Source organism: Terrapene carolina, unplaced genomic scaffold, assembly GCF_002925995.2.
Source record: "Terrapene carolina triunguis isolate 2854851 unplaced genomic scaffold, T_m_triunguis-2.0 Scaffold58, whole genome shotgun sequence".
Classification (NCBI taxonomy): Eukaryota; Metazoa; Chordata; order Testudines; family Emydidae; genus Terrapene; species Terrapene triunguis.
This window is the reverse complement of record NW_020664409.1, coordinates 87071863-87096356: the sequence shown is the minus strand read 5'-3', so window position 1 is coordinate 87096356 and position 24494 is coordinate 87071863. Positions and strand designations below refer to the sequence as shown.

General features: G+C 39.6%; 1 protein-coding gene across 1 annotated transcript in view; it reads left to right on the top strand.

Moving 5' to 3' along the window:
- The window catches only part of CSMD3 (CUB and Sushi multiple domains 3), a 1099171-nt gene that overhangs the window by 325131 nt on the left and 749546 nt on the right, over nucleotides 1-24494 (top strand). The gene's annotated exons all lie outside the window — the stretch shown is intronic.

Genomic DNA, 24494 nt, shown 5'->3' with positions numbered 1-24494 from the left:
CGCCCCTTACCAGGTGCCGCCCCAAGCATGTGCTTGGGTGCCTGGTGGCTGGAGCCGGCCCTGCATACAATAATTGCAATTTCCTTATATCAGGTTTGTAGCAGTGATGTTATAGTGCTGGCTTATAAAGTCTCTCTGATGATCTTCCAATCTTTTGGAAGTTCCTCAGTCCATAGTTCAATATGCTCCTTTTACAGTCCAGAGATTCAGGGCAGAAAAGAGGCCAAATGGAATCTCCCCAGGTGTCTTTTATACCCTTTGCCTGGACATTTTCTGTTTCAAACAAAGCTCACAAACCAATTTCTGGAAAGTTAGTGGCACAAGGTGGCGTCCAGGGTCACATGAGCATATTACATGTACTTACATGGCTTGATGACTCACAGGAGCAGCCATTCCCTGTATCTGTGCTGAGGCGTCCACAGGAAGATCTACCTGGGCAGAATGCATTCCTTCTATGGCTCCTTGTGAGAACTAAGTGTCTTTGATAGACCATCAAACTTTAATAGTCCATTCACAATCGGCTGGCTAGACTGGATGTAAATGACCTTGTGGGTGTTACCCCAGATATAGATACATAGCCAATATTTATAACTTCCAATACAGTGATGATACAAGGATTTAAACAGGATAATCTTATTTAGCTAATCATAACTTCCCTCGCCACATTACATGACACACTTTATACAAGACCTGTTGCAACTCAGTGATAAAAATGGCCATATTTCAGTTATACAGCATCACAGCCTCTCCTTGTGTGGACATAAAGCCTGATTCAAAGCCCACTGAAGCCAGTGGGAGTCTTTCCATTAACAATAGCCTTTGGATCAGACCAATGGGGATGTGCAAAAGCTTTTGAAAATGTGGTCATCTTTGTATAAGCACAAAGTTCACCTGTATTTAAAAGAATATGACCACACACAAAAAATGAAAACTTGCCTGCCTAAGTTCTTTAAAAAAAAGAGACTGGGTTATTAAAGGAAGATCTATTTAAACAGCTTGATATTTCAGCAAGAAGATAAATCTAAAAGTTATTTTACAATGTTATGCTGGCACACAATATCTATTTAGAAAGCTCCTTTAATAACCTAAAGTTATAAGTTTAAAAGTCTGACAAAGTTTTGGCTCCTTGCCTTTGTCAGATGATGCAAATATTTGAAAAAAATCATAACAAATTGAAACAGGCATGAAATGGAGCTGAAATAGTCCACAGATATCTTCTCATCTTTTCAATTTTACAGATATTACATAACAAATAAGATTTGTTATTAAAGTAGTGGTCTTCTTTTGGCTACATCTTTTTATCTCTAGTATATGTTATTGGATCGTTAACCACTAACAAATTCCTAAAGCTAAAAATAATACCAGGTGCACAGAAAAGTATAACATTTCCACTGAAGTCAGTGGGAATTCATTATATAATGCATATAAAGAAAAGAGATGATTGCAGCTGATATCTGCCATGAACAGCCAAGAAAAGAATTTTGCCTCTAACATCTGCAAAATGTATTTTTTCTACCTTAACTGCCCTTCTCTCAGAAATCAAGAAACACTGTTATTCTTGTGTGTTAGGCTAAGACTACATTTGAAGCTGGAATTGAGCATCAGCTTCCATACATATCTCTGTGCTAGTTTGATGAGAGATAGTGTGCTAAGAATAGTACTGAAGCCACAGTAGCTTGGAGAGTGGTGAGTGGCAGCATGGTCAAACTGCCCTGAGTACAAACTCTCCTGGACCCTGTGAGTATATACTCAGGGCAGCTAGCTTGCCACTGCCCATGCTACTGTGGCTATACTACCATTTTTAGTGTGCTAGCTCAATGAACGCTAGCACAAGTATCAGAGTGGTAGCCATGTTAGTCTGTATCAGCAAAAAGAACGAGGAGTACTTGTGGCACCTTAGAGACTAACAAATTTACTTGAGCATAAGCTTTCGTGGGCTAAAATCCACTGCATGCATCCGATGAAGTGGGTTTTAGCCCACGAAAGCTTATGCTCAAATAAATTTGTTAGTCTCTAAGGTGACACAAGTACTCCTCGTTCTTTTAGCACAAGTATGTTTGCATGAGCTGGGAAACACTCTCCAAGTGTAGACATAGCCTTAGAGATGTGTTTTCTCTTTGCGGCTCAAATCTCCATGCTTGTGACTGTGACTTGTCAAAAATGGATGGTACAGACTAGAATGGAAAGTATAATAATCTTTGTAATTAGAATCCATTTCAAGTACTCAGCATCCACATTCATATATGTTGAATTCATTAAAAAAAATCTCACTCTTTCTTGTAAAATATTTCACTTACAGCCAGATTTTTCAAGGCATTTAGTGGCTTAACTCCTATTGATTAAAATGGGAATTCCCGCTGATTTCATGTGGAGTTATGTACCTTAATACCTTTAAAATTCTGGTCATTATTCTCTCTAAAATTATAGCAACACATAGCTGTGATGGTGCTTGGGGTACCCAGGGCTGAGTCACCTTGTAGCCCCGTCACTAACTAGCAAGAGGGAGTCTTGCTTGTGCTTAGCTGCATGTCAGCTCCCTGATGCCAACAACCTGTTAGCCTGTCAAGCACTCTCCTCTGGGCAATGCTAGTACCTACTTTCTGTTGCAGGTTAACAATAGGGGCATCCCAGTCCCTAGTCCCTTTGAAGTGTTCCCCTGTACTGCCTAGCCTCTTATCCACTGAACAGTATACATACCACCTTGTATGATTCAACTCCAGATCAGCATCTTGCTTAAGATCACAGCACTTAGGTTTATTTATAGTGAAAATAAGGACGAGTTTATTACCAAAGTTTCAAGTGATAGTGAGTAAGGGTATTGGAAACAAAAGGTTACATAAAAAACCAAAACCATAACATGCTTCCTAGAGATTAAACTGAACTAACAGGTTAACTTCCTGTCTGAAGAAGTTAAGATCCCATTTTCATGAATGCAAATGCACAACCCATTTACTTCCTATGTGCAGGATAAGGGGATGTTTTCTTTGCCTTATACTTATTCTCCCCAAAGTTCCTTGTCTGTACTGAGAGACAGCATAATCACCCTGGCTTGTTTTTCCTGTGTGCAGCTACTCTGTTGACTTCACATGTCTTCAATAACTTCTTATGTAAGTGGGCATCCATTGTATTAACTTGCAATGCTCAATTTGCATCTGACAGAGGAGGAGATGAATAAACAGCTCCTGTCTGATAGAAAACCTGCTCATTCACCTCTGCAGGTGACTCATATCTTGATACAGAGTCTAAAAACATTTTCAGGATATATGCAGAACTCCTTGTATCAGTACATACATTTTACAATTATATTAATGACCATTTTGACCCTGGCTTTCATTTAAGACCTCACATGACATTCTTTGGTGAACCAGAGTGTACATAGTAGAATTAGGACATTCCTGTAACCTCCTTATCTGTTAAGTATCAGGGGGTAGCCGTGTTAGTCTGTATCTACAAAAACAACAAGGAGGTGGCACCTTAAAGACTAACAGATTTATTTGGGCATAAGCTTTCGTGGGTAAAAATCTCACTTCTTCAGATGCATAGAGTGACTTTCACTCTATGCATCTGAAGAAGTGAGGTTTTTACCCACGAAAGCTTATGCCCAAATAAATCTGTTAGTCTTTAAGGTGCCACCAGACTCCTTGTTGCTCCTTATCTGTTGACATTAAGGTATTCTTGGTCACAATATCATCTTCCATTAAAAAAACAAGACTGAGGAAGATTTATCATCATTGTTATGGTAAATATGTTCCTTCTTTTCAAATTAGGTTAATAGTTATTTTATTTTAGGGTTCAAAAAAGAAGTAGATAAATTGATGGAGGATAGGTCCATCAATGTCTATTAGCCAGGATGAGTAGGGATGCAAGCCCATGCTCTGAGTGTTCCTATTCTCTGTTTGCCAGAAGCTGGGAGTGGTCGACAGAGGACGGATCACTTAATGATTGCCTGCTCTGTTCATTTTCTCTGAAGCACCTGGGGTTGACCATTGTCAGAAGACAGGATTCTGGTCGGACCGTTGGTCTGATCCAGTATGGCCGTTCTTATGTTCTTATTTTAAGATATAAGGTACATCAATTTTGCTAGGATCTGGCTTGAGGATTTATGGTTGGGAAAGGTTGCATATGCCAGTGACTGCATGTACATTAGCAACTTTAATACCAATTTTTCAGCATTGCTACAACTGCACTATGACTAGCAATGGTGTGAGCACTTGCATAGACAGTGTTTTTCCACAATGCCATGAAAATGTACCCCAAGTTAGGCAACGAAAATGCATATTTAGGCATCTAACTAAGAGGCCTAATATCCAGAAGTGATGACTTGTCACACATTCCAATCTGTTGTGTTTAGCCACTCTAAAATTCATGCCTCCTTTATTTAGGCACCTATATTTGAAAAATGGCCTATATGTCTACATGCATGGATTATTTTTTACATAAATAGATGGACTAATTCAAGAATTTCTTGCTAAAAATAATAAGAAAGGTCAATGAAGGACATATGAAATGGAGGTAAAACTTGTTGATCTTTAAAGCAATACCTGGCTGTAAGGATGTAAAAACTGACTTGATCATGGAGATAACAGCAAAACCAAATAAGATGGATGGGGTGGAAAATAAAGAGAGAGAGGGTGGTGAGGTAATACCTTTTACAGGACCGATTTCTGATGGTGAGAGAGAAAAGCTTTCGAGTTTACACAGAGCTCTTCTTCTTCTTACTCAGAGTGTCACAGCTAAATTCAACATGGAACAGATTGTTTAGCATAAGTAGTTAACACATACTTCAAGGGATCATTTAAGGTGAAGTGGCCTGTTAAAACCTCTCCAGTCATAGGGAGGAAGGGGGGGGGGGCGGGATCAGCTAGGGGGAATTTCCTCACAATAACTTGTGTTGACTGAGGCATACCTTCTAGAAAGACATCCAGCCTTGATTTGTAGACATGAAGAGACAGAAATTCAACTTCCCTTGATAGTTTGTTTTAATGGTTAAGCATACTCTCTGTTAAAAAAAAAAAGTGCTTTATTTCTATTTTGAAAGTGTTTGGCTTTTGCTTCCAGGCATTGGTTCTTCCTATGTCTTTGTCCACTAGGTTAAAGAGCTCTTTTAGTATCAGTTATTTTCTCACATATGCCATAATCAAGACAGTTTTCAGTCTTCTTGATAAACTCCTCAAGTCATTCACTGTAAGGCATTTTCACTCTTTTATGGATTCTTTAACTCAGGAGAGCAAGGTAGAAGCATACAGCCCAGTTTCTGAGACCTCACATTAAAATGCATTGTACTGGTGCAAGAGTGCTGGACCATTCCCCCCTTTTTATTTTATACCAGGGAATAAAGCTTGACCAGCAATCTGCTTGGTTGACAGAAACTCTATTGTGTGCAATCTTTGGCGTGCCCTTCCAAGGTTAGGGTAGAGTGAAGAGCAATTGAAATGTTGCTTGATTAGTTACCTCTTGTTAGCTGATACATTCTGAGATTAAGATACTTCTTAAGGTTATGCATCTTCCAGGTTTAGACAGAAGACAATTTCCAGCTCTCTAACTTAATTGCATTGTCTAGGAATCCATTCCCAGAATAGATGCAGCTGTTGCATTTCTCTTTTTTAGAGAGATAATTATAATTAAGGGCAACTTGCTTAAAAAGAAGATGGAATTAACAGTTTCTTATAATTTTGAGGCAATAGTGAGAATAAAAGCAGAGTTCAGTTCCTGCAGCAGTGAGATGAGAGATGCTTATCAAAGCAGCAAGGGCTAAGACTCTGTAGATTTTTTTGAATTGCAAATGTCTATATCTGCTGGAAAGAGTCCATGCAAGCTTTTCAATGGATTCAAGCTAGCTAGCTGAAAGTGATATATTGTAATATATTTCACTAAACATTTAATTGTAGCTTTTTGACATTATATAGCGTGATTTATATTCAGGGCCGGCTCCAGGCACCAGCTTAACAAGCAGGTGCTTGGGGCGGCCAAGGGAGAGGGGCGGCACCTGCGGCAATTCGGGGGCGGCAGGTCCCTCACTCCCTCTAGGAGCGAAGGACCTGCCGCTGAAGTGCCGCCGCCGATCGCGGCTTTTTTTTTTTTTTTCCCCCAATTGCCACCGCCAATCGCGATGGCGGCTTTTTTTTTTTTTTTTTTTTGCTTGGGGCGGCAGAAATGCTGGAGCCGGCCCTGTTTATATTAACATGTCTTATTTGAGAAGCATTCCATTTGCTTTTTGTGACTATGGTCCTGGTAATATGGGGCACAGAACCACAATAAACTGCATATTTTTGTCAATCAATTCAGGGAAGAAATGACCCAATACACTGGAGCCAAGATTATTCAAAACCTGTTGCTGTGTGATCCACAGGAGTGGAACTGCTCAGTGGATAGGAAAACTCAAGTAAATGAGATCCTGTCTCCATCTTTGTGTGCCTTGCTGGATCCACAGAGACAGGTAGTTATCAAAACCTTAAGGCTGCAATAATATTGCTTACCTGGCTTAAGGGAGGGAAAACATCAAGGTGGAAGCTGAATTTCCAATGCCCCAAGAAGATGGTAGCATAGGCCAGTGGACCGTGCACTGGATTGGAAGTCAGGAGTCCTGGATTATTATATTTTTGGCTCTGTCCATGCTCTGCTATGAACTTTGGGGAAGTCACTTCCCCTCTCTGTGCTCTGTTTTCCCATCTCATCCTTAGTCTTTCCTGTCTATTTAGATTCTGAACTCAATGTAGGGGTATGTGCTTTTACCATGTATTTGCATAATGCCTAGCACAGTAGGGCATTGACCTCAGTTAGGCAGTACTTTCATATAAATAATAATAATACATAAGTAGGGTATCTTTAGCCCTATGGTATCCTCTTGACCTTTATGGCTGAGCTCAATTTTAGAGCTGTTCTTTTAAGATTCTACCATACCTGACTGGCTGTGGGGTTAGGAGCCCCTAGCCCCATTTTCAAGTCTATGGGGAAAACACAATGAACATTCTCAGTGTGAATTCCATGGTTGTGCAGTGTGTGGCTGATGAGCCAGGTGGAGTGTCAGATCTTAAGCCCTAGCAGGCTTGAATTGTCAGGGAGATAACTGGATAACTTAGTAGGTCTTTTTTATCTCTAACTTCTGTGATTGCTCAGCCATAGAAAAGGTGATCTTGTATTTAAATAGTTGTTTATGAGGTTGAGGCACCCCTGAGCATGAAGAGGCTGCAGAGCTTGGGTGGCCTGAGAAATCCTTAGAACCTGTCTTACCTGGTCAGTAATGCCTCATTGAAGCAGAAAACTGAACATTCTCACCAACCCTGCACCTGTAAGGAGGGGAGTATATTCAGTTCTTTCTCTTGTGTTCACTCATGGAAAAATGGACAAGCATACATTTAAGTTATATTTATGGCAATCAGAATTATAAATATCTTAAATTTAATGTTAACCTATTTGATTTTTTTATAATATGCATTTAAAAAAATCCTTGAGGATGGTTGATAAAACATGGAAGATTGTGAAAAATATTCTGTTTAGAAACAGGTTTGTTTTATTGGTGTGTTTATATATATATATATATATAGAGAGAGAGAGAGAGAGAGAGAGAGAGAGATTTCCTTTCCCCTTATAATGTATTTTAAAAGGAGATATTTGGACAAAACCAAGGATTTTTGTGTTTTAAGAGTTCTGCTGCTCATTCCCTACTTGAAATCATAGAATCATAGGACCGGAAGGGACATCAAGAGGTCATCTAGTCCTGGTCATCTAGTCATGGCAGCACCAAGTATTACCTAGAACAGGGATTGGAAACCTTTGGCAAGCGGTTCGCCAGGGTAAGCACCCTGGCGGGCTGGGCCGGTTTGTTTACCTGCTGCGTCCGCAGGTTCGGCTGATTGCGGCTCCCACTGGCCATGGTTCACCATCCCAGGCCAATGGGGGCTGCGGGAAGCGGCATGGGGTGAGGGATGTGCTGGGCGCTCCTTCCCGCCACCCCCATTGGCCTGGAGCAGTGAACCACGGCCAGTGGGAGCCGTGATCGGCCGAACCTGTGGACGCGGCAGGTAGACAAACTGGCCCGGCCTGCCAGGGTGCTTACCCTGGTGGGCCGTGTGCCAAAGGTTGCCGACCCCTGACCTAGCCCATCCCTGACAGGTGTTTGTCTAACCTGCTCTTAAAAATTGGACGTCTAATTCTAAATAATTCTCTTTGCCATATCACAGTTGTTTCCACATGAATAGAGATCACTACAGCTATCTCATTCTTATTCTGCCAAACAACTATCCACCTGCTTTGTCTTCTGCATTCTGTAGGATGATCTGCATACTGTAGCAGAGGGCCCACATCCAAAATGTGGATATATTATTATTATATATCCCAATATATTAACATAATTCATTTTGGGAGTGGGAATGGTAACAAGATATTCCATTCAATTTTGTTCATCTTAATCCTGTTTTCCTGCTCTTTTTCACTGTATTTGTCAATCTTCTAGCACCTTGCAGCTTCTGAAATAGGTCAAGATATTATCATTTATTAATATGTTGAGTTATCAGAGAAGGCAACTGAAGCAAAGATTTTTTTATAGGCAGATCTGGTAGGGCCCATACTTGGGTTGCTCAACACTTGAAGGAGAACTGCAGTGGAAAAAATAGTGTGTGATCACCTAATGAAAGACAAGGCAGCCTTAATTCTAGCATTTCCTAACTTTTGAGCGATTGAGTTTGCAACCTTAAAACACTGTCTCTCACACACACACTCTCTCTCTCACGCACACACACTTGATAATTTATTCCAGGTTTACACTTAACTTGTAACAATGAAGAGTTTGGGCTTGTGCACATAGCACCACAGCCCTTCTGTTGATGTATTCCCCCTTCAAACAGAGCAAAGTTACCAATCACTACGTACCTTTTAGTTCACATCAGCAGGGTCTACATGGGTGAGTTAGAGCATAACACATTAGAACGTTCTAGAGTCCACACCCCATAGTCTGGACTGTAACACAGTCCAGACAAGCCCTAAGAGTGCTTCTGATATCATAGCTAACGTCATTTGGAAAGTTCCTTCGCTGGCAGAATTCCTCCTTCTGTGGGCATGTACTCAGGCTATGCTAGGGGGATATGCTGGCATAGCTATGGAAACATAAGCTCTGAATCTGAATATCATTACTACTGTGAACCTCTCAATCTTAGCATGTGCAGACAAGCACAATCTCTAGGAAGGGGAACCACATAAGAATCTAAACAGCTAGATATATAGATACAAAAAATGTTAATGCCAAGGCAGATTATTATTAGCTTTTATTGGAAATACCATATGTTATAAGTAACATTCTTAGCCAAGTGGCACTCAAAGTATGACGCTCCCTTTCCTTCCCTTGAAATTATCACTGACAGTTTAGTAAGTAATATTTGACCCATATTCTCCAGGAAATCCAAATGATTATTACTAGGGGTGATCACTTAAAACCTACATAATTTCTAGCTCTTTAATATGAGGGATCAGTATTTTCCAGAGAATAAGATATGTTAGCAAATTTTATGCTGGAAACCCGTAATATCAAAGTGACCTGTGAACTTTGTTCTTCTCCCTACTATGTCATTCAAAACTAATGAAAAAACATATTAAAGACATAAATGAAATGATTCCCTTTTTAGAAAATAGCACCTAGTCTTTCGCATGTATTAGTAATTAATCTTCATGTTGGATTTTGTCTGGTTTGCTCAATTCTTTTTTTGCATTGGAGAGGGTGAGAATTTAAATAATATATTAATTTATTTTTCTTGGATGAAAAATTTAAAGTCATTATTACACTGGCAGACCAGCCAACCTGTGTATGACCCATAACAACTTAACAAGCGGCATTATGATTGTATCAGGACAATTCACTAGTATGTGAATTTCAAAGAGATGTATTAGACCAGCAATCATTAACCCATTCATTTGTAGTAATAGAAATCAAAGGTAGATGCTAAACATGTTTGTCTGTGTACCTGTATCCTGTTAGAAGTTCACCAGTGTAACCAAATGAGCTTTTAGATGCTAAATCCTTTTCATGTCTTAATGACCTTCCATTATGTATGTAACTGTGTTCAGTTAACCTTAAGATCAAAGATGTGAGATACTGCGCAGGGAACTAATAATATTATCTACATTGTCTTCAGTTTATCAAAATCTGTTGTAATGAAGCACTGGCTAATTGCCTTATGCAAATGAGTGTAACTGGATTACCAGTGTATGGATAGGTAATTGAATTCTAAGTTCAAAGTGGTGGGTCAGTGTGTCCTAAACAAAGAAGATCTTCAGTCACATGCTGTATTCAAAACACTTGACAGCCCACTTTAGCTATAAAAGTAAAGCCTCGGGCCTGATCCTGCATCTCTAGTCTGCTGAAGATGTGGGACTGAGATCTTCCAAGTAGTTATTTGGAATACACTGGAAAATACACGGAAAGACTCTAACAGACTTTACATCTAAACTGCCTTTGGATTCTGACTTGGAATAATTCCAAAGACTTTTGCAAGCCAGCAGATATAATATCACTGTTATAATCCTGATCTATGAACAGTGAAAATCACTTGTATGCATATGATTCCTTAACCATTTGATAACTCTCTTCTTTTCTTTTATTAATAAATCTTTAGTTAGTTTACTAAGGATTGGCTGGCAGCATGGGTGGTGGGTGAACCCCCGCTTTGGGGAGGCTAGCCTGCTGGCCCCACCTCTTCTGCCCAAGGCCCCGCCCCATGCATGCCAGAGCCCTGAAACTCCACCTCCCCAACAGGAGGAGCCCTGAGGGGCCTCCTCTGCAACCATAGGAGCCCCATCCCGCCCGTCCCAGCCACACTGGGCTGAGCCGCTGCCCTCTCTGAGCACCAGGCCGAGCCGCCAGCCCCCCTGAGTGCTGGGCTGGCCCCAGGGCCTGGCTGAGCAGCCAGCCCACCTGCCCCTGATGGCCCCCCAGCCAAGTTGTCGGCCCCCCCACCAGCGCTGAGCCGAGCCACTGGAGTCCCCGTACCTGAAGTCCCCCCCCCCGGCCGAGCCGCTAGCCTCGCGCCCAGCCAAGCCACCTCACTCCCCTGCCTGCCCCTGGCTCTCCACTGGCTCTCTGCGTCCCTCCTCACTCTCCTATCCCCGAGGAGGAGGGATGCAGTGAGCAGCAGGGACCTCTGGTGGTGGGGGTGGAGTGGAGGAGACATGGCAGGCACAGGCAGGCAGCAGCAGCAGGCAGTGGGGGCCTCGGGGAAGGGGCGGGGCCACTGCAGCCCAGGTATGTGGCGGTGTGCCAGGGAAGGCTAAGCCTTCCCTGGCCTATTATACCCACCACCCATGGCTGGCAGAGTGATATTTGGATAAGATCTGAAATATATATTGACCTGATGGTAAGTGTCATATTCTTTGGGATTGGTAGAACTTTAAGTGTGGTGAATGGGGTTTTCAATATCATTATATTAGACCCGTTTTCCTAAATAGGAGCCATGGGTTGGAATGCTAAAGGGGACTGTGTTTGGCTGCTTGTTAAGCAGTGTGGTACTTCAGAAGCTCTTTTGATCCTGGTTTGGTGACTCTAATTATAGAAAAAACCATCAGCTTGGGGGGATTGCCTGCCCTGTTTTTTGCAGTCTGCCCTGAGTGTGGCATTCCTAGTATGGCCCATCCAGGTACTCAGTCATGGTCATGATTTAAGCATAAAGGTCTTTTTCATATTAATATTTTATTCATAACTGTTTTAATTACATCTATCATTTTTAAAAATTGTACATTAAAACTTATTTTTACCAGTTTTAGGAAAAATATTCAGTATTCTGTAAAAACTACAGACTGCTCTAATAATATAATTTTGAAATCTGCTGAGTACTGATCATTCTCTTCCATTATAGATAGCATATTTATGCATATTAAAAATATATTATGAGACTCAGCAATACTCAAGAGGCTCCTATACAATCTTCTTAATCAATAATTTCTCATGTTGTTTCTTTTGTAGACATTTATTCACCTTTTAATTTTCAGCATGGGCTCTGCAAACAGGAAGTAGGATGTCTTCTATTGGACAAATTCAACTGCAAATGTTTAGTTTGCAGGCAGGCAGTTCTAAAGCATGGAGATGTTAAAATGCTCTGACATGGATTACTAGTTTGCAGTCTGATTTATTGGGAACAGCAGGTGGCTAACCATCACACTCAAGCAATGGTGTCCCTGAACAGTGTGCTTAATTTCAAGGGCAATATTTAATTTCCAAAAGAAACCAAGTGTATAAGTGGTATAGAATCGTTGTTTCATCAGTCACTTTTATAGATTAAAAAAAAGTCAAGGTACAAAAAACCTGTCCATTTTCTAATAATATTTACAACAAATTTATTATTTTTTAAAGAGCTACTGTAGTATTGTGTTATGCAAGCTATAAAGCACAGTGAAGTGTCTATTACAATATAGCAGGTAACAAGTCATGCAGGTATATGTAATCCAGTGATCTTAACACATATTACGATCAATAGAGTCAATTCTGTCTAAGTTCTTCTACCTCACCCGTGTTCATGATATCAAAGCACTTAATAGAATTTCTGACGCTGATTCCTTGTAGCATTGGACAAGTCACTTAATCTCTACATTGGCTTCCCCTGCTGTAAAAATGAGGATGATGATGATAATATCTGTCTAACTAAAGGAGTGTTGTGAAGATTAATTAGTCTTCATTAATTAATGAAAATTTAAAAGGATTGTATAAGGGATCTTTCAGACCTTTAAGGCACTGGTTTCCTTAGAGCAGTGAAGCAGCATCCAGCCAAGGAAAACACTGTAAAAGGATGCAGCAGATACCTCTATCAACTACACTTGTAATCTTTCCAAAGAATGAAATCAGGTTTGTTTAAGAAGACTTAGTATCCACAAAGCCATTTGGACTGACATTAATTGCATTAGCATCCTTTAATGCTGTATCAGTTGAATCCCATATCAGCTCTCTCATTATTTTACCAGAATTGATGTTAGACTAAAAGTCATATAGTTACTCAGGTCATGCTGCTTACCCTTTTTGAAAATTGGCACAACAGTAGCCCTCTTTCAGTCTTCTAGAATTTCCTTCATATTCCCAAACTTATTAAAAATGAATATCAGATATCTCCTCAGCAAGCTTTTTTAGGATTCCTGGATGCAAGTTTTCTGGGTCCTCTGATTAAACAATATTTATCCCTAATGAATGAAGTTTAACATTTTCCTGCTGCTTTCACTACACCACTGAACCAGGATGAGCTTTTAGACAAAGTTGTCCCCTGCAATTCCTTTCTACAGCCAGCCATATCCATTGGCTGGAGGCAGTGGGGTGCAGTTTCCTTGCCTCCTCCTTGATTTTCCCCATCGCCACAGATAAGCACAGGAATTTCCTGTGCAGGACTATCTTTTGCACCTGCCCAGTGTATAACTCTGATGTTATGTGCATGAGGTAAAGCTTCAGTGGTGAGCTTAGTATAAATGCATAGATAGATTACATTACATTATTTATTCAGATAGGTTTCTATTTATTTTTCCAATTTAAAGTACACCTCTATCCCGATATAACGCTGTCCTCGTGAGCCAAAAAATCTTACCGCGTTGTAGGTGAAACCGCGTTATATAGAACTTGCTTTGATCCGCTGGAGTGCGCAGCCCCCCCCGGAGCACTGCTTTACTGTGTTATATCTGAATTCGTGTTATATCGGGTCGCGTTATATTGGGGTAGAGGTGTATTACAAAAGGACTCCAAAAGTTTGTCACTAGTATAGTGCAAAATGGTGTTTTCAGATGCTAACCACCTGATGACCAACAGAAGTCACAAGTGTCTTGTTGGCTGGCTGATTCCTAGTAGCTTTTTCATCCCAAGACCAGAGGGTTGGATATTAAAATATGGTTAGTGTGAGCTTATTTTTATTTTTACCACTTTGACATTAAATCAGGTGCAGAACTGGGAACTGGCTAGAGTAGTAGTAGTAGAGTATAAGCTCTTTGGAGCAGGGAACATCTTTTTGTTCTGTGTTTGTACAGGGCCTACCTTCATGGGACCTAATTTATGATAGGGGCTCCTAGGTTCTATGACAATACTAATAATAAATAACAATTACATCAGTTTGAGACTTAAGTGCTTGTTTCTGGTTCCTATTTTTCCCTACGACTAAATGGACATTTGATGAGCAAAAATAAAGCAGAGGTATTAAAATATTGCCTTAAAAAAAAAAAAAGCATATGTTCATCCTATTTCTACAGACCTGACCTGCATTTCTTCATAAAGTGGATTAGAAAATGCTGGAGTGAGCCAAAAGCTCCCATGCCACTCTCTGTCTGCCTGTGAGCACCAAAAGTGTTAATTCCAAAAGCCAGTTGTAGACTTTAGGAACTGTAAAGCTCAGTTTCCCATGTATTCTTAATGATCTAATCAGAGCTGGTCTGAAAATGGAACTTCCATCCTCCAGGAAATTCCAACATTTTGATTTTTTTCATCTCAAATTGATACGAAGTCAAAATTTCAATATATTTTGCAGAACTGAAATTCCAAAATATTTGAATTTGGAAACATCAGAATGACTTTGTTGAAGCATTTTGTTTCAATACCATAGAAACATAATATAAAACATAATGTATAAAATATTAAAAATAAAATATAACATGCTCAGAGGTACTGATGACTCTGTGGATTACAAACCTCCTTGAGATTGGATGTGAATGCACCCTTCAGTTAACATAACTGTCAGGATAAATTAATTAGAAGTCCCTCCCCCTATAAGGTAAAAGATTGAGAACCCATCCAGGAGTTTTGGACTGAGTGGGCAGAGGGCTTTGCTGCATATTCTTTGGAGAAGTGGGAGAGGGGTTTAGAAGGGAGGAGGGATAGCTCAGTGGTTTGAGCATTGGCCTGCTAAACCCAGGGTTGTGAGTTCAATCCTTGAGGGGGCCACTTAGGGATCTGGGGCAAAATCAGTACTTGGTCCTGCTAGTGAAGGCAGGGGGCTGGACTCAATGACCTTTCAAGGTCCCTTCCTGTTCTAGGAGATGGTATATCTCCATTCATTTATTTATTTAATTTAATTTATAAGGCAGAGAGATTTAGAGAGAGAGAAAGCTAACCAGCAATCTGTAAGTACATTGTATTCCTGGAGAAGCCTGCAGGAAACGTCTGGGTCGGGTGCTGACTAAAGAGATTTGGGTTGTAAGCAAGGAATTTATCTGCTTTTGGGTTTTTTTCCCCCCCTCCTGTGTTCAAAGGAGCAGGACTTTGTACAATCCTTGTAAATAACCAAGATTGCATCAAAAGGAAATACCAGACTCCCTAATCACTTTCTACTCCCCTCTGGAACAACCCCACAGCTCTGAAATTTAACTAGCTGCTCAATTTTAAAAGCGGTAACATATTAAATATAAAATACAATGTTAAATACGTTTTTAAGGTTTTAAAAAACTAAGTTGGAAGAAAACGAAATGAGCAAATTAAACCAAAATACTCCATTTAGATTTCAAATTATTTTGAAAAATTTCCTTTGAAAATGTCAAAAATCAAGAGTCCCACAAAATGTGTCAATTTGGATGAAACAGCATTTTCAAATGTTAAATTGTTCAGCTGAATTTTTTTCAACCAGGTCTAGTTTATATGTTAAAATAATCTAAAATAAACAACAGCAAAAGCTAGGGAAGTTATCCCTTATTTCTGTACACTCATGTGGGTAGAATGGTTACCAAAATATTAATCTGGCTAATATGTTTTAACCTGTGTTCAGAACATTGCCCAGAAAATCAGATTTTTTTTACAATGCCTGTTTGATCATTAAAAAAAAAATCTATATCTATATATGTTGCAGAAAACACACACATTGTCTCAGGAGTATAAGGATCCAGATAAAGCGGGGTGGGAAACGTATTTTCCATTTCACAGAAAATTCCCTGAGTTCTTAATTTGTTGTATGTTCTGGAACTGAACTAAAACAAAAAATTGAAAATTTTCCAGTGAAACAAAATCCTCCCCCCCCCCCCCGAAATCAATTTGGGTTATAGAATCATAGGGTTAGAAAGGACCGCAAGGGTAATCTAATCTAACTTTCTGCCAAGATACAGGATTTGTTATGTCTAAGCCATCCAAAATAGATGGCTATCTCCCTCCTTTTCAAAAATCTCCCATAAAGGAGCTTCCACAACCTCCCTAGGCAGTCTGTTCCATTGTCCTACTGTTCTTACATTTAGGAAGTTTTACCTGAGATTTAATCTAAATCTGCTGTGCTGTAGTTTGAACCCATTGCCAAAAAGAGAACAACTTCTCTTTTTTTTTGTCAGCCTTTCAAGTACTTGAAAACCCCACTATCATGTCCCCTCTGAATCTCCTCTTTTCCAAACAAAGTATACTCAGTTCCTTCAGCCTTTGCTCATATGATCCCTTTGATCATCTTTGTCACTTGCCCCTGAATCCTTTCCAGTTTCTCTACATCCTTTCTATGCATTGGTGACCAAAATTGGACACAATAGTCCAGCTGAGACCTAACCAATGCAGAGTAGAGTGGTACTATCATCTCCCTTGATTTGCATGTTATGCCTCTGTCAATGCAACCTAAAATTGCATTTGCTCTTTTTGCAACAGCATTGCATTGTTGACTTATGTTGAGATTGTGAGCCACCACAACTCCCAGATCCTTTTTAGCAGTGCTGCTACCACGCTAGTTATCCCCCATTCTGTACTTGGGCATTTGTCTTTGTTGAATTTCATTTTGTTGTGTATAGCCCAGTTCTTCAATTTATCAAGATCTCTTTGAATTTTAACTCTATCCTCCAAAGTGTTGGCAACTCCCATTAGCTTTGTGTCATCTCCAAATGTGATCAGTATGCTCTCTATTCCTACATCCAGGACATTAAAAAAGATGTTAAACAACCCCCAGCCTTGGCCACCAGCTCCCAGCCCCACTCCCATTTTGCAGCTCATGGCCCTGCTCCCAGCTGTATCCCCACTTGTAGCTCTGGCCCTGACCGTGGCCCCAGCCACAGCCCTGCTCCTACCCATGGATCCCGGCTCCCAACTACAGCCCCCAGCTCCTGGCCCTGTGAGCCCACTTCTGGCCACAGCCCCCGGCTCCTGGCTCTGACCATGGGTCCACTCCTGGCTGTGGCCCCTGGCTCTGATTGCAGCCCCGCTTCCAGATCCTGGGGGATGCAGATCAGGTAAGGGGGGCATGACCGAAAAAAGTTTGGGGACCATTCCCTTATGTAGTCAAGAAAAAAGGAATATTTGCATACTTAATCACAAAATCACTCCCTTAGGAGAGACAGGGAAGCCTAAAGTTGTTAGTGTCTCTTCATCTATTCCCAACACTATCTCCAGTTCCATGTGGGGCCTGGTTGAAGGTTATTTGTGCTTACATCAAATGTTTCTCCTTAGTTTACCTTGAAACTGTGTCTCTTGCGTCAGTTACGATAAGTGTCAAAGTTCAGCTCTGCAGAGTTCATCACACTGTGACATAAAGTTGAACTACTTTTCACTCTGTTGGTGTTCATTTTTCACAAGGTATAACCATTTCAGCCCATAAAGTGTTCTCTGTAGCTTATAGCTTTGTGAATGTAACCATTTACAGTGAAACTGATATGAGAAGCAGCTTTAGTAAAGAAGCAGAAAATTCGTGCAGAGAGAAGGAATTAAGATATGCTTGTTACTGCCTGTTTCTTTTCTCATGCTACTTTTACATAGGTGTTAACTCCATTTACTTTAATGGAGTTGCATCTAATTTACACTGCTGTGAGCGGAGAGTCAGGCTTTCAGTGTGTAAGACAGTTGATTTATTTTGACACACTATTAGCTTTTGTCCCAGCCGGTAATACCATTTATAGCTAGTGTCAAGACCCTATTTATTCCATGATAAACGACCTAAATTCGAAACAGCCATGCCACACAGTAGGATCTGGGCCTGTGTCTTTCTCTGTAGTATGCAAATCATGGAGCACAGCGTTGGAACTCAATAAATAATAATAGGAAAGCAGGAAGCCAATTGAGCACCTGATAAAGAGGGGTTAATTCTGAGCTGCAGTAATTACAATGATTCCTTCATTCTATTGTTTTTTTCAAAATAGTTAAAACTCTAATATACCATAAATTTTGTTCATTTGTCAGGAAAGTATGATTTTTATTGTAAAGTCTTTCACTACAATACAAAAGATTAAATAGCTTTAAATGTGATACGATGGTTGCATCCATTTAATTTACTGCCAGTCTGTGATCCCAAAATGTGCTAAATGAAGTAATTTTGACATATAAACATAATAAGTGCTATTTGTCTTCTCTTTTAGACAAGCATTGTAAGTTATCACGGTGTTGCTTATTTGCTATGTGCTTTTGTTAATAGTTTCTTTTCACTCTTGCTGTAACTCATAGCCTTTAATTAAAACCAGGAAAAAAATCTGTCATGTGACAGATTAGGGAATTTTGGGAATTAGTTAAACCATTTTGTAATCTTACATTAACAATAACACTTCTCCAAAGGTAAATGTATTGTAATAGACTCCAACTCTTGAGTCTCTGCTCACAGTGTGTTCTTCAGAATTCTAAATTCTGTTTCTCTGGAAAGTCTTATACCAAGAAACAGTTCAGAAACAGAGCTCTCTCTCTCTCTTGCACACCCCATTATCTGCCATGTGTCAGGAGATGAGAAAGAAAGTGTCAGAAGTCAAATATAGGAACAACTGCCACTTACTGCCAGGTCTATGGTCAGAAAGAATAGTACTACAAGTTACATAGTGGTCTTCCATCTCAAAACCTCTTCAACATAATTTACTTAATGGAGAATCATGGATGGTCTTATTTCCCACCCTCAGATCTCCCAGTGCAATCCCATTAGCTTCAGTGAGCTTTTATATGAGTATATATAAAAGTAGAACGATTCTCCATACCCTAAACAACAGATCTCCTTAATAGTGCACTGCAGTTTCAATATTCAGTATTAGACCAAATTCTTGTATGAGACTTGCTAGGAACTCAAAAATACTGAAACCAATAAATGTCATGGTGTTTAGATTGTACTAATCTATGGTTTCTTATATACTAATTAGAACAACAAAGTTTGTTGAATTTTGACTTTCAATAAAACATGAATAAATTTATTCTTAAAATACTTTCTAGTATAAACAATGCAAACAATTCAATATTGAATTATGCGCTCAATTATACAAATTTTCTGTGGAATTTCCTGAATTGACTCAGTTTCCTGAAGGAGTATTTGAAAAGCATATGCTATGCCATCATATCCTATTTCTTTCATTATGACAGCACTTTAGGGTTCCATTCTGTGGCATAGAGCCTATCACTGACTTTCATTAAGATTTAACCCTGGTCTACACTACAAACTATGTCAGAATAACTACATCGCTCCAGTTGTGTGGAAAATCCACCTCCTGAGAGATGCAGTTATACTAACTGAACTCTTAGTGTAAACAGCACTATGCAATGAGAGGGCTGCTCTGTTGACATAGCTTTTCCCATAGGTTTAAGTACTCCACCTCCCCAAGAGGTGCTAGCTATCTGTAAGTAGCATCTTCACTAAGCACAACAGCAGTGCAGCTGCACCAGTGCATCACTATAAGTGTAGACAAGCCCTTAGTTTCCTAAGTGTGAAGATCACTTTTGAAAATGAGACTCTAGGCTCTTATGTTACTCAGTTGCATTTGAAATTTTTACCCTTATCCTGTCTTTCTCCCTTTGTTGCAACAGCAGTGACGTTTCTGTAGCCCTAGAGCTGTTGTAACTGCCATGATTTAGCATGGTAAGAGAGAGGAATCGAAATCTGCGAGAACCATCCAGGTTGTACAGGGTTGCAAAAAGCTAATATGCATATGTCTCAATTCTCAGAAGCTTCTTGTGCCCAGAGAGTGGTTAATGCATTCCATTGGGTCCAGTTCAAAATCAGTTGGTTTGTTGCACAACTAATTTATGCTCTATGAGGGGCTACCCTGCTCTATTAACCAACCGTAAATATATATATTTATACACACACACACACACACCATTTTCAAACAACATTGGTTAGCATTTCCATAATATCCTAATAGCTCAGTTCAAATACAGGTTAATATGATATAACTTAATTTTGCAAAACATTTTTCATGGAAATTGTATTTTGGAAATTATTTGAAGTTGAACACTATAGTCAGGGAAAAGCTACAGCAGAGCAAAGATAATCAGAGGGCTATAGGTAAATGCAAAGAGATCTGCAGCTGGAATGGAGAGGCAGAGAATTGAACAATGCTAAATGAGAGGTGAAGGAAATGTAGAAAATGACTGGGTATACGAGACAGGCTTCAGCAAGTTAATGGATGGACATTTTTTAAAACAAAGTGATATAAACAGTATAAAAATAGCACAGTGCTTATTGTTGTTCACTAATGGAGACCTCAATGTCCAGTGATTATGGCACAAGACTGGAAATCAAGTGTTTCTAGCTTTGCTGTAGATTTGTACCTATCAAGAGCAAGTCACTTCACTTCTCTTTGCCTCAGTTTCCTCTCTTAAATGGTGATGATAATATTTAGCAACATGTGCAAAGCACTTTGAATTTGGATTGAAAGTTCTATAAAAATATTTTTATTTAATAAATATTTTCTTATTTTATCTTTGAAAAGGACATTGCAAGTAAATATAAGATATTTAAGATCTTTTAAATCGCTAGTATGATAAATTCAGTGGGAACAGAGGGAGGCCAGACCTATAACTTATTTGAGGTAGGAGAGAATGGTGTAGAGGTGGTCCCATAAATTATAGTAGAGGCAAATACAAATGAAAAAAAAATAAGTACGTGAAAATAACTGAGAGGAGCACTACTATGACAAATCCTCATGGATTTTTTGAGAGTGATAAATCAAACATAAGTTATACAGTGCAGGTAACCTTTTCTGACAGAATCCAACCACTTTCAACTTGTAAGTCAACCATTTTCAGAGATAGAGAATGAAGAAAATAGAAGGAATTAATCTCTGGGCTTGTCCACACTTAAAAATGCTGCAGCAGTGAAGCTGCACCACTTCAGCTATTCCACTGTAGTGCTTCAGTGTAGGTGCTGCCTATGCCACTAGGAGGGCTACTCCCATCAGTGTAAGTGATCCAACTCCTTGAGAGGTGGTAGCTTCTTCCATCAACCTAGTGCTGGTCTATACCAGGTGTTAGGTCAGTAGCTGCGTCTCTCACTAGCATGAATTTTTCACACCCCTAAGAGAGACTAGCCATACCAAAGTACATTTCTAGGGTAGACCAGGCATCTGTTTGAATATGCAGATTTATCTCAAATTTAGCTCAACCTACTTAAATCTTTCTCTCTCCCTTTCCAGTGGTGATTTTCAAAGCTGAAGCTTCTGTATCTCATCTTTAGAAGGATAAAATAACATGGCTGATTACAGCCAGACAAGATCCAGAGAGATAAGGCAATATTTTTGATCATGAAGAAAAAATTGTTGCAGATATTGTGGTGTGTGTTTGTACTTGGACTGCTGCATCCAAATATGAGTAATGAGAATGGAATATATATTCAGGGAAACTTGCAGATTCTATAAGGATTTTTCTAATTAGACACATGGGGTACATAATTTTGGTATTGAGTGGAAGGAATTGGACTTGTATATTAAATGCCTTTATCTGCAGCAGGAGTTGCATGTCAATTTCTCCTTTTGATGCTCTGAAAATATAATTAAAGTAACACTGTCAACTTCAATATCACATTCCTGTATGAATTTAATTTTTAACTATTATAGTTACATGAAATGCCAAGGATTAATCTAACTGAAAGAAGTTAGTACTATATAGAAGAATATATATAATATATACACATGTGTATATAGATATATAAAATATATTGTTTACTGTGAGTTACTGACAGCACTTTGCATAGTTGGTTCCACTGTTGTTTGAATGTCAGTTACACTTTCATGCACCAAAAGTTTGGTTGCATTGCTCTTGAATTCATACAACAGCCCTTGCTGGAAAGACCCTGGTAAGCCAAAACAGGAGACCAGGATCCCTCCATCCACTACCCTCACACAGATGTACACACATACTCTTTTAAAAATGAATTTCAGTTCGTTCTATCTATCTATCTATCTATCTATCTATCTATCTAATCTCAGGTCATAGACTCATAGACTTTAAGGTCAGAAGGGACCATTATGATCGTCTAGTCTGACCTCCTGCACAACGCAGGCCACAAAATCTCACGCACCCTCTCCTGTAATAAACCCCTAATCTATGTCTGAGCTATTGATGTTTTCAAATCATGGCTTAAAGACTTCAAGGTGCAGAGAATCCTCCAGCAAGTGACCCGTGCCCCACACTGCAAAGGAAGGCGAAAACCCCCCAGGGCCTCTGCCAATCTGCTCCATAGGAAAATTCCTTCCCGACCCCAAATATGGCGATCAACTAAACCCTGAGCATGTGAGCAAAACTCACCAGCCAGACACCCAGGAAAGAATTCTCTGTAGTAATTCAGATCCCACCCCTTCTAACATCCCATCACAGGCCATTGGGCATATTTATCGCTGATAGTCAAAGATCAATTAATTGTCAAAATTAGGCTATCCCATCATACCATCCCCTCCATAAACTTATCAAGCTTAGTCTTGAAGCCAGATATGTCTTTTGCCCCCACTGCTCCCCTTGGAAGGCTGTTCCAGAACTTCACTCCTCTGATGGTTAGAAACCTTCGTCTAATTTCAAGTCTAAACTTCCTGATAGCAAGTTTATATCCATTTGTTCTTGTGTCCACATTGATACTGAGCTTAAATAATTCCTCTCCCTCCCTGGTATTTATCTCTCTGATATATTTATAGAGAGCAATCATATCTCCCCTCAGCCTTCTTTTGGTTAGGCTAAACTAGCCAAGCTCTTTGAGTCTCCTTTCAGAAGACAGGTTTTCCATTCCTCGTATCATCCTAGTAGCCCTTCTCTGTACCTGTTCCAGTTTGAATTCATCCTTCTTAAACATGGGAGACCAGAACTGCACACAGATATACGGAAGGTCACTGTGTATGAGGTATTTATATGACATTTAGGAAGAACTTTGAAATCATAATTGTTCATGACATCTACATGGGAACTGACTGCTTATGATCACAGTCCTCAAGATGCCATTATTTATATAAATCTTGTATTTATTACCCCATAATTTAGGCTTTGGAATGCCCCTAAAATAACCTGCCTCTCACCTCCTTAATCTGGGGTATGGACTCTGGGGTAGTCAAGGAAACATATGAAGGACACCGATTTAATCTTCCGATTGACACAAGCAAGTATATTTTCCAAAACAAAGTATTTTTTTATTAACGTAACCAATAATCCCTACTACAATGTAATCTAAAATCGTAAATAAGACACAAATCCCTTATTGCAAGTTAACAAGCATTTAAACTGCAATAGCATACAGTTTAAATGATCCTAAGCAAGGAGTTTTGCTACAAATGGCCAGTTTGCAACGAAGTGCTGACAGCAATTCTTAACTTATATTTTAAGTTTTCCATAAGGAAATGACAATTAACAGCCATCCAGTCATACACTCATGCACACTAATATTATTCTATACTAAACTTATGCTAAACTATAGTTAAAAGCAAGCTTACTATCCATTCATTCTACTGCATTGTTACAAATGTTGTTGCTGCTTGCTGCTGAAATGGCTTTTCTTGGCAGTATTCTTCTCAGAATTCTAAACTGTCTTTCCAGCAGCTCCTCTGTCCTCTTGTTCAGCCCTCTGATCATCTGCAGTTAGGTCTCACAGCAGCTTCTTTTCAGCAGCTCTTCTTGCTGCCACTTGACTGACTTCTTTGCCTGCTCTCTGATCTCTCTCTCCACTGTGCTAACTGCCTGCCTTTTATACGGTTAGCTTCTTACTGTACATTCTCAATATTGGCCATTACATTATTCTTGGACTTGGCACATGCTCAGTAACAGCCTTCAAGCATTCCCTCATCCTTGACCAACATTCATTCTTGGGCATGCCTGGACATGTCCAGACATGCTCAGACTTGTTCAATACTAATAGCCTTGTGCATGCTCACTGTTGTTGTTTACCTCAGAGTTATGATTACCTCACTCGACCCCATTGCCCATGTTCCAGATCTGAACTATTTTGTGTCCATACCTCATTTTACTCTGTCCTACTGGGCATGCACAGCCCAGGAATTGTCCAGCTCTGGTCATGTGACCTACATTGTCTAATGGTAAGTGACCTGAAGCTTTCAATTGGTGAAGTGACTCCTGCTTATTCAAGAGGGAAGCTAGGGACAGAAATTGAAGATTAAGAATACAAAATGGAGTCAGGGGAACTTCTTCAGTATCATATTCATCACTTGTATAATTCTCTACCTGACATCCTAGAAATACTTATGACTGTAAGATAGCTAACTTTCCTCTCCCTTCTTATTCTATTTTCTACTTTAAGTTAAATAAATAATCAGCAAATCTTTGATATGCTAACATTCAGAGTATTACATTATACTCTGTATTTCTGAAGTTCTGAAATAATTCTTACTGTTTGCACAGTAATGCTTTTCATCTTCTA